The sequence below is a fragment of the Caretta caretta genome, chromosome 3, assembly GCF_965140235.1.
Source record: "Caretta caretta isolate rCarCar2 chromosome 3, rCarCar1.hap1, whole genome shotgun sequence".
In the NCBI taxonomy this organism is placed as follows: domain Eukaryota; kingdom Metazoa; phylum Chordata; order Testudines; family Cheloniidae; genus Caretta; species Caretta caretta.
In genome coordinates, this window is record NC_134208.1 from 78,355,913 (window position 1) to 78,368,974 (window position 13,062).

The 13,062-nt window shown below is 41.6% G+C and overlaps 1 protein-coding gene across 3 annotated transcripts in view; it reads left to right on the forward strand.

Moving 5' to 3' along the window:
* The window catches only part of GRIK2 (glutamate ionotropic receptor kainate type subunit 2), a 611,732-nt gene that overhangs the window by 360,978 nt on the left and 237,692 nt on the right, over positions 1 to 13,062 (forward strand). The window lies entirely within an intron of this gene.

Consider the following 13,062-nt stretch of genomic DNA (forward strand, 5'->3'; position numbering starts at 1 on the left):
TAAACCAAATAAACCTGTGCATGAATTTGATTTAATACAACCAAAAGATAGGAAGATTATTCTGTAGCTCCAGTCACACCTTTTCAGGCTGACACTGGGAAAAATGCATGGGTCTTCTGAAGCAAGAACAGACAGTTTTTGACCGACTTGAACCTATCCTGCCTGCCTCTGTTTGCCCAAAAGGTTCACAAGACAGTGAGAACATATGCCAGGATATTCAGATTTACTATAAGTATTACTTTAACACCCTTCTCTTAAATTATATTGTAATCCTGTTTTGAAGAGAAGTACGTTAATGCAAAGTTTTTATCTTGTGCCTGCAGCATCCACACAGGGGAGGAACAGTGCAGCACGTCAATGCGCACTGCTATACACACTCCCATAGTCCGAACTGCAGGGCAGTGTAGACATGTCCTAAGACATGTCTGAAGAAATTCTGGCACTGAAATGAAAAGGTTAGAGCTGGGGCTGCTCCAGTCACTCCCTTCAGATGATATATCACAAACTCAATAACTGTTTTTACCCATGCGGCCTCAAGCTCATTCACTGGTTGGATCAATATTCCCCCTTCCTCCATGGAAAATTTTGACTTTTTAAGTTACAGAGCTTAAGGCCAGAAGGGACTACCAGATCATCCTGTATATACAGACCTCCTGTATATCGGGTAGGCCACCAATTACCACCCAGAACCTGCACACTAAACCCAACAGTTGAAATTAGATCGAAGTATTACAGTCCACAGGAGACTAGATGATTATGTGCAACAGGCAGAGAATTGGAGGGACCGAGGTGCTCTGGTGCCCAAGAGCCCACAACGGCAGGGAAATGAGTAAGTGAGAAATACCCAGATAATCCTGGCATGTGCTGCACCCACATGCTGCAGAAGAAGATGAAAGCCTTTGCCAATCTGACCTGAGGGAACATTCCTTCGCAATCCCTCTTATGATGCTTAAGTTAGAGCCTGAACATGTGAATAAGAACTAGACAGCCAAGCACCTGAGAGAAAGAATGTTCGGTGCCACCTCAGAGCACTGGCCCTCCCTGTGCAGTGTCCCATCTCTAGCCGTGGCTATCCCTGAGGCTTCAAAAGAAGGGGAGAAAAAAATTAAAATCTTCCCAGAATATATTGGGTGAAAATAAAATCTGAGTGTGCAGGTAGCTGGCTAAAACCCTGAAGCATGAGCTTTTAGGAACATAAGACATGAACTAGAAATGAGCCTCCGGTGCTGAACCCTGCCCATTATCATCACTCAGTTTCCTCTCATTGGGGACGGTTTATTACAACATAGTCTAAAGAGTCCATAACAAAAGACCCCAAACATAGACAATTTATTACCCCCTTAAAATCACACAATATCTATTCCCTTGATGTCCCGCATATTACACTCTGGCATCTTCCACCATGCCTGTGCTCTTCGTCAGTCATCTCTTGCCTTTTAACAGAGCAGCAACCCCACCCCGTCCAGCTGGAGTGCAATCCAGCTCTTCCCAGCAGAGACACCCACAGCCTTTCTGCTGGGAGTTCAGCAGGGGAGCCACTAGTCCTTTCCAGCCCTCTTGCTCCAGCTCTTCAGCATGGAGGTAAACCCGTTTGTTGCATCAGTCCTCTCCAGCTCTCAGCTTCACACTCCAGCTTAGAAGTCTGCAGGCAACTCCCTCTGGTGGTCCCTCACCTTCAGCTCTCTGCAGCCTTCTTGCTCTGGTTCTCTGGCTTGGGGAGGTCTAGCTGCTTCAGCCATACCCCAGAAACCATGTACAGCTTTTTTCAGGGACCTTCCACAGTCCCCCTGGTTTATGGCACCTCTCACCTGCCCTTTTCCTAACTGAGTCAGGCAGCTCTGATTCACCAGATATCTCTCCCTTCTAAGGCCTGGGTGCCCTCTTTGACACCCAGTTAGGAGGTAGATGATGAGTCACAGGTGCACTGGCTATGCTCCCTCATAAAGGACCGGTGTTACCCAGTGACAGGCACCCAAACTGCAACTCCCATGATGCACCTCAACAGCATTCCTGAATCACTTTTGTTTTTCAAAAAGAAAAGGAGTACTTGTGGCACCTTAGAGACTAACCAATTTATTTGAGCATGAGCTTTCGTGAGCTACAGCTCACTTCATCGGATGCATACCGTGGAAACTGCAGCAGACTTTATATACACACAGAGAATATGAAACAATACCTCCTCCCACCCCACTGTCCTGCTGGTAATAGCTTATCTAAAGTGATCATCAAGTTGAGGAAGTGTTGTTCTAAGTCAGCCATAAAAATGTTGGCATACTGTGGGGCTATGCGGGTACCCATAGCAGTGCAAAGGAGGTGCTGTTGTCATCATGAATAGGTCGGAATATGAACAAGAGGCTGCTCGGCAGCTCTCCAACACGAGTTTCTACAAGCCATTACCCTATGATCCCACTGAGAGTTACCAAAAGCAACTACAGCATTTGCTCAAGAAACTTCCTGAAAAAGCACAAGATCAAATCCACACAGACACACCCCTGGAACCCCGACCTGGGATATTCTATCTACTACCCAAGATCCATAAACCTGGAAATCCTGGGCGCCCCATCATCTCAGGCATTGGCACCCTGACAGCAGGATTGTCTGGCTATGTAGACTCCCTCCTCAGGCCCTACGCTACCAGCACTCCCAGCTACCTTCAAGACACCACTGACTTCCTGAGGAAACTTCAATCCATCGGTGATCTTCCTGATAACACCATCCTGGCCACTATGGATGTAGAAGCCCTTTACACCAACATTCCACACAAAGATGGACTACAAGCCGTCAAGAACACTATCCCCGATAATGTCACGGCGAACCTGGTGGCTGAACTTTGTGACTTTGTCCTTACCCATAACTATTTTACATTTGGGGACAATGTATACCTTCAGATCAGCGGCACTGCTATGGGTACCCGCATGGCCCCACAGTATGCCAACATTTTTATGGCTGACTTAGAACAACACTTCCTCAGCTCTCGTCCCCTAAAGCCCCTACTCTACTTGCGCTATATTGATGACATCTTCATCATCTGGACCCATGGAAAAGAAGCCCTTGAGGAATTCCACCATGATTTCAACAATTTCCATCCCACCATCAACCTCAGCCTGGTCCAGTCCACACAAGAGATCCACTTCCTGGACACTACAGTGCTAATAAACAATGGTCACATAAACACCACCCTATACCGGAAACCTACTGACCGCTATTCCTACCTGTATGCCTCCAGCTTTCACCCTGACCACACCACACGATCCATCATCTACAGCCAAGCTCTGCGATACAACCGCATTTGCTCCAACCCCTCAGACAGAGACAAACACCTACAAGATCTCTGTCAAGCTTTCTTACAACTACAATACCCACCTGCGGAAGTAAAGAAACAGATTGATAGAGCCAGAAGAGTTCCCAGAAGTTACCTACTACAGGACAGGCCTAACAAAGAAAATAACAGAACGCCACTAGCCGTCACCTTCAGCCCCCAACTAAAACCCCTCCAACGCATTATTAAGGATCTACAACCTATCCTAAAGGATGACCCAACACTCTCACAAATCTTGGGAGACAGGCCAGTCCTTGCCTACAGACAGCCCCGCAACCTGAAGCAAATACTCACCAACAACCACATACCACACAACAGAACCACTAACCCAGGAACTTATCCTTGCAACAAAGCCCGTTGCCAACTGTGCCCACATATCTCTATTCAGGGGACACCATCACAGGGCCTAATAACATCAGCCACACTATCAGAGGCTCGTTCACCTGCACATCCACCAATGTGATATATGCCATCATGTGCCAGCAATGCCCCTCTGCCATTTACATTGGTCAAACTGGACAGTCTCTACGTAAAAGAATAAATGGACACAAATCAGATGTCAAGAATTATAACATTCATAAACCAGTCGGAGAACACTTCAATCTCTCTGGTCACGCAATCACAGACATGAAGGTCGCTATCTTAAAACAAAAAAACTTCAAATCCAGACTCCAGCTAGAAACTGCTGAATTGGAATTCATTTGCAAATTGGATACTATTAATTTAGGCTTAAATAGAGACTGGGAGTGGCTAAGTCATTATGCAAGGTAGCCTATTTCCCCTTGTTTTTTCCTACACCCCCCCCCCCCCGAATGTTCTGGTTTAACTTGGATTTAAACTTGGAGAGTGGTCAGTTTGGATGAGCTATTGCCAGCAGGAAAGTGAGTTTGTATGTGTATGGAGGTGTGTGGGGGGGTGAGAAGGCCTGGATTTGTGCTGGGGGTGGCCCACCTTGATTATCATGCGCATTGTGGGGAGAGTGGTCACTTTGGATGAGCTATTGCCAGTGGGATAGTGAGTTTGTGTGTGTGGTTTTTGGGAGGGGGGTGGGGGGGGTGAGAGAACCTGGATTTGTGCAGGAAATGGCCCAACTTGATTGTCATGCACATTGTGTGGAGAGTTGTCACTTTGGATGGGCTATCACCAGCAGGAGAGTGAATTTGTGTGGGGGGGTGGAGGGCGAGAAAACCTGGATTTGTGCTGGAAATGGCCCAACTTGATGATCACTTTAGATAAGCTATTACCAGCAGGACAGTGGGGTGGGAGGAGGTATTGTTTCATATTCTCTGTGTGTATATAAAGTCTGCTGCAGTTTCCACGGTATGCATCCGATGAAGTGAGCTGTAGCTCACGAAAGCTCATGCTCAAATAAATTGGTTAGTCTCTAAGGTGCCACAAGTACTCCTTTTCTTTTTGCGAATACAGACTAACACGGCTGTTACTCTGAAACTTTTGTTTTTAGTTTTTGGGTGATGTGGCTTTTTTCATTAAAAAGTATTAAATTAGTTTCATTAAAAAGTATTTTTTTTCCTGTAACAAGCAGTTATTTGTCGCAAAATAATTCATTTATTCAAAACCCCAATTTTCAGTCAAAAACCATTTTGATTGAATATTTTCAACCAGTCTAATTGCTTTCTCTATTTCTCTCTCAGCTTTTATGCCTATTCTTAGCTTTCTATGTATGTTATTCTTTTCTCTATATTTAGCTGTATCCCTCTGTAGCTCTATTTTATATATCTATCTCTGTGAGTCTCTCTGTGTGTGTAATTAGTAAGCAAATATTTTAGATATGAGAAGTTCCCCAACTATTTAGTGTGGAGACATCAAGGTAGAAAATGATTATATATGATCATCTCCCTCTGCCACTTCAGCTTGAATCACTTTACAGTCATCCTTTTTACTTAGTTCCTCCATCTGTGTTTACAGCAGCCTGTTATTTTTTGTTTGTAACCATCCAGTGACCTCCCATCCAGATTATTTGTTTAGAGTGACACTCATAATGTGCTGAGTGATTTCCAGACATTCTGAGAATCCCTTCAGCAAAGGCACCTCACAGGCTAGGGATAATTTGTAGCATATAGGCCGCAACTTCATTAAATAAACAAATATGTAAATAAATGAAGGAAACAAGTGAGCGTAATCTTTTCACTACAGAGTGGTTGAGGCTGTTTAACCTGAGCACGAGCCAATCTTTGTCTTGGCTGGTAGACCCAGAGATCAAAATGGCTATCCAGCAAGATGCACCATCCAGGCCAAGACATGCAGCTTGCACCAACCTATGCTCTACTCCAGTAGAAAGTGCTAGGGCTGGGAAAGATTCCAAACAGTCTCATTGGTGAGTTCTTTAGTCTCAGCTACATATGAATACCATAATTCTGGGAAATACACATCTATCATCCTAGCCCAAACACCCAAATAAATGTACCCTCCTGCAAAGACAGCATCCACCCAAACACTACAACATAATGCAGGGGATTGTGTGGAAACAAAAACATAATTCTAACTTGACTTGAACACAGAATAAAATAAATTTAACCAACATAACACCGCCCATAATACATACAGCAGTTACACACCAGTAAAGATAAGGACCAACTGCTCGCCCTAGGTCCTGCGTGTGGGTAGGCATATGGGAGGGAAAACTTTGTTGCAGCTGGAGGTGTGTGTGAATGTCCTTTTTGTCCTCCCACAGCTCATCCGAAGGAGTAGATTTGTAGGAGTAATCAGGTTGCCTCTCTCCTGCCCTATAAGTAGGCTCTTTAGAAGAACAGGAGAGACCTTGAGCACAGCCTGAGCCCGAAACAGCTTGTGATTGGTCTGGAGGGACAAGTAGCTTCTGGCATCCATTCAGGGATGCACCCCCAGCAAAATGAGCCCAGGGAGCTGCAGTCCTATGAATCTGTGTGTGAGCACAGGGTGAGAGTGGGGGCTAAAGAGTGGGGATGACTGAGCAGAATTGAAGAGGGGCCAGTCCCTGCCTCCAAGTGCTCACAGTCATATACAGAAACAGAGGTGGGGGAAGGAGAAAACAGAGTGGTCTTTTTTATAGATTCATTGTAGGCAGCATGGCAGAACTGTCTTTAAGAGGGACTTAAATATGGACAGCATAGGGAAACGTTCTGTTATTCGTGTCCGGGATATGTTAGTTTTCACACAACTGCTGCAGAGGAGTTTCCTGTCACACTGGCCGTCTTTGACATTTTGCAGGTGATTAGTAGCATGTTTTATATTTTGTAATGGTCAATATGTTTCTCCTGAATGATGGTACCTTTAGCAGTCAGACTCATTACTATCTAACTATCAAAGTGGTCCAAGTTCCATCAGTATGCTACTTTCATACCCTCTTTATTTTTAAAACACCATTTGTAGCATTCATCAGTTTTTATGATATATCTAATATCCAGCAAAGAACTGGGAATTGTCATAAATAAACACAATGAACAAGGTGTCCTGTTCGGACACTGAAGCAAACACTTGATTTTGTCTTACACAAAGTGGTTAAATAAACTGAGAAATAAACTGTTATTTCACTGAGGACATTGTGACTCTGGGTGTATGTTCTGAGTTGGTCTCTAGTTGCCCTTTCTTAAACTCTCTGCTTAAAATATTCATTGCAACACCAGGTAGGATAGGATGAAGGTTATCTTACACAGTGTGGCTACAACCTCATTCCCTTCTCTAAGTAATCCAATTCTTCTGAACATAAATTGTGATTAGAAATGGGCCATTGTCCAACGAGACTAAGAGAGATACTAGATGTGTCTTCTTTAACAGTATAGGAGGTGCATGTTAAGGTGAATGTTGTATACTTTGAGAGCTACTTTTTACTAGTAGATTTAGAGATTTTATAACTTGTTGATCATCTACGCTTGAGATCAATAAAGAAGGAAAATAACTATGCTGACAGGTCTGTGTTAATTGGTTTAACTGAGCTATGGGATGCCATTACAAAGGAGGTTGTGTATTCATTGTTCATGGATTTTTAAGATATACTCACTTCAGTATATCATTTATATGGAAAAGATACTTCCTAACTTAAAATAAAAGATAAATAGTACAATATAAGGCCCAAACTTCCAAACTTTGTTGCCTAACCCTAGGTATCTAAATGTATATGTAGGCACTTCACGTAAATATTTGGCCTGAGGTGCAAGCTCAGAGGTGTGCAGAATCAAAGGTATAAAAGCTTAGCACACCTGTGGAAATCATGTCACTTAATTAGATGTCTCAATATAGATTTAAGCTTATTAAAATCTGCGAGAGGGGAGCTCTCCTATTCATCTTGTGGACCTTTATAAAATGTGACATAGAGGACCACAGAGTACAAGATGTGCAGAGACTGGCAGGGAAAGTCCTTACCTTAGTCTGTGTGCATTTTCAGTTTGCTTTCTGGTTTTCCACTAAGCTATCTTCTCTCTTCTACCATACGACACACTGGCTGTGCATGCACAGATGTGTGTCTGTAGTGTTTGGCCCATGTAGAGTAGGACAAAGGTTCCTAACCTGTAACCTTTGAATCTCATGGTGGTTCACAAAGAACTGGCAGGTTACAGGGTGGTGGACCTCCTTTGTTCTAGCAAATACATTACACTGAAAGCTAAAAAAACATGAAATGATTCCTTCCCTAAGATTAATTCCCTGTGAAAGCTACAGCAGTTACTCAGGTAGCTTTCACAGGGAAGTAATCTTAGGGAAGGAATCATTTCATGTTTTTTTAGCTTTCAGTGTAAAGTATTTGCTAGAACAAAGGAGAATTCACCACCCTGTGACCAGCATAATTGCAAATGGGATGGAGGTGGTCCATAAGACAGGCTCTCTCTATTATCAAAAAGAAAAGGAGTACTTATGGCACCTTAGAGACTAACAAATTTATTTGAGCACAAGCTTTCGTGAGCTACAGCTCACTTCATTGGATGAAAATTTATGCTCAAATAAATTAGTTCGTCTCTAAGGTGCCACAAGTACTCCTTTTTCTTTTTGCGAATACAGACTAACACGGCTGCTACTCTGAAATCTCTCTATTATGCGTTTTCCATTATGAAAAATGGACTTCTGCCTTGTACCTGAACAGTCTGATGCTTGCAGCTAGAGGAGTTAATCCTTTTGCACAAGTGTTAGATGTATATGATTTAAAGTTCGTTGAAGTCAGAGACAGTCTTTCCCTTGACTTAAATTGGTTTTGAATCAAGCTGTAAGTCTCGAAGATCTCCATTTCAAACTGTGCTGGTGATCTGTGGTGGGTTCGTTATATCTCCTTAGGTTGTGGGATAAATTGTATAGTATGATTATTAGAGAAATGGGATGTTTGTCTATCCTCTACAAATAGATATGTGTGTGAATATAAATATATATACATATGCATATATATGTGTGCCATGTGTATATATAATATGCTTATTATAGATGTCAGATATAGACATGCTCTGGCTAAATTATAGAGTGAAATCAATTATTTTACTTTACTTTTAATGAAACTCCTTTTTTGCAACTTCAAGATTACTTTAAAACAATCTTAGTAATAGGATTCTGAAAAAGTAAGGAAAATGACTGCAGTTTTATAGTTTCCAGCAGCTATGAGTTAGAGTGAGAAATCCACTGGGAACGAATTCACTATTATTATATTACATAAAAAGATGGTGTTTGTTTCTTGTCTGTCACTTTGTATGATTTCTCCACACAGTTCTTATGCAACACAAAGGTTGTGTATTACAAATTGTATTTAACAGTCGCAGAGCTTTTATGATTCCTAAATCACTCATGGAAATCCTTATTTATTAGTCTTCTCTAATTATTGAAGTTATTTATGTCCATTGATGACTTTCATATCATTATATAGAGGCTGGACAGACCTTTTTTTTGCTGAATTTTTCAGCTCAGCAGATATTTAGATGTTTGCTTCTTTTGTTAAGAAGTGAGTTATCTACCTTTTCTTTGTCCTGTGTTTTCTTGCATTCATTCAATTTGATTGCATAGTTTGAACTTTTGTAAATTTTGCTACTAAAGATTTTTTAAAAATACTTATGGACAGATTGTGCCTTGTTTTTCACAGCTTCACAAGGAAGTGCTCACAGAGCCTTCTCCAACCCATTCTGTGCATGTATAAGGCCAGTCACACCCTTTGTCTTTGCAATTTCAGTGTGCAAAGACTAGAGGTTGAGATTTGAAAATCAGTGTAAGAAGATTTAGCCACACATCTTGCATTAATGAAAAATTTCAGCCAGGGAGTCTTCTCACCAATACTGGGGCTAGATATTTTGTAGGGGACAATATAAGGATGGGGCCTTCGACTAGGGTTGCCCCCATCCAGGTTTTCCCAAGATCAGCCCTTTTTTGAGATTGTTGTTTTGGAAAATCTGTGAGGGTGCTCACTACAGAGCGCCAACTGACCCATTTTTTGTGCTCAAGATTATCCTGCATGTCCAAGTTCTTTGTACCTCAGAGGTGGCAACCCTACATTGCGCCCCCTTCCCCTCTGCATTAAATAGTACATGTTTCACCATAGAATTGAAAGATTGGAAGGGACCTTGAGATCTAGTCCAGTCCCCTACACTCATGGCAAAATATCTAGGATACTAAGTATAATCTAAACCATGCTCAGGGGTAAAGGAGAAGAGAAGAGTTTATCACTCTCCTCTTTATAACAACCTATTGTGTACTTGAAGCTTCTTATTATGTCCCCCTTCAGTCTTCTCTTCTCCAAACTAAAGAAACCCAATTTTTTCAGTCTTTCCTCATAGGTCATGTTTTCTAGACCTTTAATAATTTTTGTTGCTCTTCTCTGGACTTGTTCACATCTTTTCTGAAATGTGGCACCCAGAAATGGACACAATACACCATCTCTACTAAAAAATCTACTGTTCTTCTCTTGACTTGTCTTTCTCCATCTAAACTCCCATCTCCAACATTTTTTTGGCTCTCTCACTGTCAGCTTCAGCTTAATATGACCAAAACGTAGCTCCTTAACTTTCATCTATATTCTCCATTCCTCCCTCTATGACAAACCCAACATTTCCCCATCACTCATATCCATGACATAGGCATAATCTTAGACATCTTCCTGTCTTCTTTGCCCTCTTCTTTCATGTATGGACTGTGTTCAAATCTTGCTACTTGTTCCACATTGCTAAAAATCAGGCTTTTTTGCCATTCCCTACTTATCTAGTCTTGTCTCTTATCACATTACATTGACTTTCAGTCTCGACAATTTGTCCATATCCTCCATAACCATACATGCTTTTTCCACATGGTGCACCTATCCTGAATTGATTCAAAAGATCACTGCTATAGTAGGTTGGAAAATGAGCAGTTTTGTTGGTCTTGTGCCCTACTCCTCCTCCCATGGAAAATGTCAGTAAAAATCACTGACATTTTCAACAGAAACTTTCATCTTCTTATGGAAAAAATTAAAAAAAACCATAAAACCATAACAATTTTCAGGCAAAACATGAAAAAAATTGTGGATTTTTTGTTTGTTTTTGGATGATTTTTTTTTTAAATTTGAGGAAAGTGGACATTTCCCATGATTTTTTTTTTAAACCTAATTTTCCAGCAAAGAAAAGTTTTCTCAGAAAAATTTCAACCAGCCTTAGTCATTAGAACTGATTGCAGGACAGACATTCTGTTTCACCACAACTTTTGAGGATTTGAAATTTGTTTTAATTCTGCATTAAAACAAAATCCAAGCCTTTCAAACATTTTCATAAGTTCTGATTATCTCTACTCGTCACTACCCTCTCCTCAGATAAACTCTCATAAACACTGATTTGTACCATGACGGCTGCAAGAAATTAGCCAGTAATGATACACACACTTTGACATGTATCTCTATTTATGTAAACAAAAAAATCCTTATATCACCATGCTTACACTCATTTTGTCTCAGGAACTGCATACTGTATTTGATATAAATTCTATCCTTCCTCTCTTAGCTCCTAAATCACAGCATATCTGAAATCAGGATATATGCTCTCCTGGGGAGGGACTGTCTCATCTACTGTAAAGTCTAACTCATTTTAGGCACTGTAAAATAATAGCCGAATCTATCTTTAGCACTTTGCTAGTCTTTAACAAAATGAAGTTCGGTCAAAGTTTCTGTCATTGGAACCTTATTTGCACCTATAAAATAAATGTGTTTGTTTAGAGAAATTCCTTTATTTGTGCAAACTGATATTTGTGTGATCAAAGTAGTATTTACTTTAATCAGTTACCTGATTACACACTTAGTTGCATCCATAAACACAGAGCAGTTCTATTGTTGCAATTTAGTAGGAAGTATCTTAAAATTTTGCCTTTAAAATCTAGTTTAAAAAAATCCTGCAGTCATGGAACACTGAATTTTGCAGTACTATGCAGAGTGCAATTTAAAAAAAAAAAATCTTTGCATTTTAAGGATTTTCTTTTCTATTAATGTATACATTGCAGAAAGCGCTTATGCAGAACAGCATGGCCACTGGTAGAACAAAGATAAAAACTGATCCTGTAGTTATTAAAATCAATTTTCTATTAAATCCAACAAATGATTGTTAATATAAAACAAGAAACATTAGAAGCAATTTTTTTAAAAAGTAGCTGTGCAAAGTGGATAAAATAGAATGTACTTGATATAAGTAATATTTTTCTGTAGCATAGATATTCACCCAGTTTGCTTCAGATTTTCAGAATCCTGTTTAAGCGGATTCCATGTCAAGGGAATATGTTCCTGTGGCACTTGACCATCACCCTAAAATAAGAATATATCCACTTTTATGTGATTAACCTCCCTGCATACCCAAATATTTATTGAGAAAACTCAACTCTATGGAGTTAGGACAGTGTTTGCGACTCTTGTGATATTTTTGCACGTGATGTGATTTTGGCAGGGAGCCCGTCTGGCAATGACACGAGAAGCTTCATTCCTGCGTGGGGGAAATCCCCTCTGGCACACCTGCCCCACTTGCCAGCCTCCTGGAGGTAGAGCAGCCAATCACAGCTGCTGAAGGAAACAGGCCGTGCTCTTTTCCCCCTCACTTCAGCAACCCAACGTGATTCTCACAGAAGGGGAGAGGGAAGGAAGGAGCAGAAAGAGCCCAGCAGCTTAATGCAGCTCTGCTCCATGATTCCCCTTTTCCCTCTGGTGAATAATGGGAGGGTTCTTCTGCTCCTCCCTCTGTCTTTGCTGTACTGGCCTGAGAGGAAGCTGCTTCCCCCAGCCTGAAAGAGGGAGAAGGGGAAACGGTTTCAATCTCCCTAGGCCTTGGAGAGGTGAGTGAAGAACCCCGTGAGGAGCAGAGCTGGGATTGGGGTGGCTGAAGTGATGTGGGGGTGGGAGGAGACTGGAGAGGGCAAAATAAATAATGGGGGGGGGCAGATGTGGGGCAATGGGACAGGCAAAATTGATTCGGGATGGGAAATCAGATGTAGGGCCAGAACTGATGCAGGGACTGGGAGGGGGGTGGGATTGATTTGGAAGTTGAGGTAGCAGAATGAATTGCTGGGCTGGATACAGGCAGAGAGCTCCTGCAGTGGGGGCCAAAATCACGTTTCCCAATACATTTGGGAGAATGAACAATAGTAATTCTCTCTCACACTCTCTCTCACAGACACACTGGGGATAGGCTGGGGCAGTTAAAAACACAAACTAATCATTTTTTAAAAACATATCTTGATTTGGGGGATCTGACTCATGGTTTGTTTGGTTTTTTACTTGTGGGGTTGTGTCAAGGTTCCTCCCCCACTCTGAACTCTAGGGTACAGATGTGGGGACC